This window comes from Talpa occidentalis, unplaced genomic scaffold (assembly GCF_014898055.3).
Source record: "Talpa occidentalis isolate TD23 unplaced genomic scaffold, MPIMG_talOcc4v2.1 talOcc4.2, whole genome shotgun sequence".
NCBI classification, from domain to species: domain Eukaryota; kingdom Metazoa; phylum Chordata; class Mammalia; order Eulipotyphla; family Talpidae; genus Talpa; species Talpa occidentalis.
Window position 1 is genome coordinate 80,759,331 of NW_023602073.1, and position 3,883 is coordinate 80,763,213.

The 3,883-nt window shown below is 35.3% G+C and overlaps 1 pseudogene; it reads right to left on the reverse strand.

The window, feature by feature from the left end:
- Nucleotides 1-1,941: 1,941 nt before the first annotated feature.
- On the reverse strand, nt 1,942-2,635 carry LOC119251454 (G2/mitotic-specific cyclin-B1-like; annotated as a pseudogene).
- Nucleotides 2,636-3,883: the final 1,248 nt, after the last annotated feature.

Sequence of the window (3,883 nt, forward strand, 5' to 3'; positions counted from 1 at the left end):
CAACTAGTCATTGTCTCTTAATAAAAATAATGATAAAATTTAAATTGGCCGTTTGCATTTAAATTGTTTAGATTTTGGAATTTTTTTGAAAACAAAGCATTTCCATGAACCATCACTCTAAGAGAAATATCTCATAGTACATGCTGGCAAATCATAAATAATTTATAAAAATAATTGTGTTAGCATTGCTGCAATGTAGTAGGAAAGAAATACTTCTGTGTGGTGCATACTGATGTCAACTATATGGCCAAATGCCAAAATAAGGTGGGGAAATACCCATTAGGATTGCAGAAGAGTGATTATAGGCACCTATTTCATTACCTATTCCTATAATGCCTCATCACTCTCTGAAAGTGAATAAAGGGCCTGGATTAAATTGTTACACTTCAAAACCCCCAAGAAATTTGAACAATGATTATGTACTGGCTATGGCTTTACTTAAATTGTATCTATTGGGTAGCAGAAAGAGAAGAAAATATTTTACAGGCTTTTTAATTTATATATCAATTTGGGAGGATACTGTATTATTTTGGCTATCAATATTTCAACTAAATTAAGTTCAAAGGAGTCAAACATTTTCATTGAGTTTGCTTTTGAGAACAATGCAAACTTGGAAAATTGACTAGACCCAAGGCAGGTTTCCTCACTCTAGAGGTAGGATTTTAGGGTCATAGTTTTCTTTTCTATTTATTTTTTACCATTATTCTTTACTGTTGATAGCTTTATTTACTGTTTCCCAACAGCATCCTTTATACCATTTTGACCCTTAATCCCTCCCCCCCCTCAAGCCTCAGAAACCTCACTTGTTAGAGTCTGCAAGTTTTTATAAGAACTTTTTGAATCAATGTCTTTGTCATTCTGAGTTTACTACCCATAATTGCCCCATACCCCCTTCATTTTGCTAGAAATAAGATTTCCTCTTTCATTTATGGCTGGAGAGTTTTCCATTGTGTGGCTATACCATATTTTCTTGATCCAGTGCTCTATCAGGGGTCACTTAGTTGTTTCTGTTTCTTACCTATAGTAAATAACATTGCAATAAACATTGTAGAACATGACATTTTTTGTGTTTAAGATTTCATGTTCTTTGGCTAGATGCCCAAGACTGGGGTTGCTGAGTCATACAACATTAACATTTCATTTTTTAATGTGAATCCAGATCACTCTTCAAAATGGCTGCACCAGTTTATATGATGACCAACAGTGTAATGGGATTCCTCTTTCTCCACATCCACTCCAGGACTTGTTGTAAGGGGTCTTTTTAACATATGCCATTTTCATGGATTGAAATGTTATGACATTGTGCATTAATTAATTAATTAATTTGTTTATTTATAGGTATGTATAAATGGATAATGAACTTCATTAAAAGTAAATAATCATAATTTAATATGTATAGATTGCATATGGCGCCAATTATGTTTCCAGATACTATAATACTCCAAATCAAATTCATAAGTTAAACCTTTGCCATTGCCTTGTTTAAATCCTGAGCTATTGCAGAATTCAGGTGGGTTAAGAATGTTTATTTTGGTATGCTTAGATGTGGCATAATTGTTTTTGATAGTCATGTGCTTTGAAAGGCCACATTTCTTCCTGACTATAGCCTTAGTCATGTGTTGCATAACAAGAAGAGATTCTTCAGTGTATAACAGGTAAATCTTTTTTTTGAGATTTTTAAAATTTATTTGTGCATACAAGAACTGGGGTATAGGCTGGAGGTGCAGGGGGGTGACAGTATTCACCAGAGACAGAGTGGGGAGCAGAACAAACAGATCTACTGAAATACACTGCTGAGGGCCAGACAGGAGAGATCTGCCATGCTATGTGGGTCAGCTCCTTGTCCAGGGATGGAACTCATGCCACAGTGGCTGGCAATGGCTTGACAGTGCTGAGACTTTAACCCCTACACAACCAGGGAGGCCCATAACAGGTAAATCTTTAGAGTTGGTATCCATTCACTAATATTGAGAATCTCAGTGCTAAGTAAAAAACTGCCGCTGCAATATTCAAAGGAGAAAAGTACAATATATTGTAATGCAACATAGTTTATTCCTTCAGGTCTTTGGTTAAACTATGTTGCTCAACATCAACATCTTCAATCTTAGATACTCTCCAAAGGCACTACAGAAGCAGAGGGGACCTAGGTCAAAATTTAAAAACTTGTATAATCTTCATCTCCATTTGTCTAACTTGGTGCTTAGTGTAAGTGTTGTCAGTCACAAATGCAAAATAGTTAATTTCTGGATGGTGCTTTTTTTTTTTTCATGTTTGATGGCAATAAACATGGAAATAACACCAATCAGTAACAGCATCTTTTTAGCACAAAATTTTTCTGCAGTAACTGATCAATAATGGCCAGTCATGTACATGGTCTCCTGCAGCAACCTGAATTTCTTTTGAAACTACACTGGCCCATTAGTTAGGACACCTCTCATGTTTCCAGTGTCTTCACCATCTAGCAAGTATTTTAATCTAACTGCTTGCTTCCCCTCAAGTTATTTCCAATAAGCATAGATATCTTTCATACTTTCACTCAAAATTTTGGATCTGCTCCATCTTCTTCATTCACATCTTTCAATGTAAGAATTACCACAGAGAAAGCCTAACGTAGATATTCTTCCATAGGGGAACATCCAGATATTTACATGGTATTGGGGAAGGAGTAACAAAACATGTTCAGGCAAAAGTGAAGAGGCTCAGTTTCCAGCTCAGGCAACCACTCCAGTTCTGGCTCCACCACAGGCATGGGTGCCATTTCCAGAGGTTTTGGTGCTTTTTAGCAAAAATATTTCCAACAGCTCAAGTTTTGCTTCCATTTTCAGAGGCATTTTTAGCCTGTGGCTACTCACTGGCTTTCTTTCTGTTCTTGCCCTCAGCCTGGGCTTAAAGGTTGCTGCGTGGCCACAGGCTCATGTTTTATGCCTCTCATACTGTCTTTGCTTTATTCTCAGCATTAATTTTTATGTTGCTGGTGACCCAGAGCTCCGCTGGCACTGAACCAAACACATTCATGTAGAGTTCTGAATCTTTACTGTGCAGCCCATCATAGGGCCACAAACTGAGTATAATGTGTCTAATGCTGATCAAAGGACTGAGTTACCGGTAAGCAAAAATAAACAAATAAATAAATAAAATAAAAAAATAACACAAATGAACTAATATTATCTGAAGAAAAGTAGAAATCAATAAGGTAAAAGTAGACCATTGATTTTGTGAGTCATTATTTGATGGAGGTGGTTTCCTTTGCTTTTTAATTATTTTATTGCTTCTTAATTAGGTTTAAAGTACTTTGGTTATATCAGAGATCTATAATAGATCTCTACCATTCTCAGAACTACTTTAATGTTGTATCTAACAGTTGACCTTTAAAGATCTGTTGAAGCTTGCTCAGTTTATTGCATCTTTAATATATATTTCCATTCACCTAGGATTGCCAGTTTAGCTAAAACCAAGCAAAGAGAAAAAAACATGTTTACATTTTTATTTCAGAACAAAAGGGACAACATATAGTTTTGTGATTATGTCCTATGCAGTATTCAGAACATACTTATAATAATAAAATCGATTTGTTAATCTGAAATTCAGGGATTTTTTAAATGTTTTAATTGATTTACCATTGGTTTAACTATATAAGTTTCAGGAGTGTAGCTTCACACACTGAAAAATATATATAACACCCTGACTCCATCACCAAAATTCTAGTAGCATTTGTATTATAAAATCGATGTCCTCTACCCATTCCTCCCATCCCTCTTCCTCCTACAGGCTATTAACCAGCATTTTTTTTTTTTGTCAGAGTTGTTTTTATTGGGTTTTGTTAGTTCATTTGCTTTATATTTTTACATTCCACATGAGTGAAGCCATCCAGTATTTATTCATC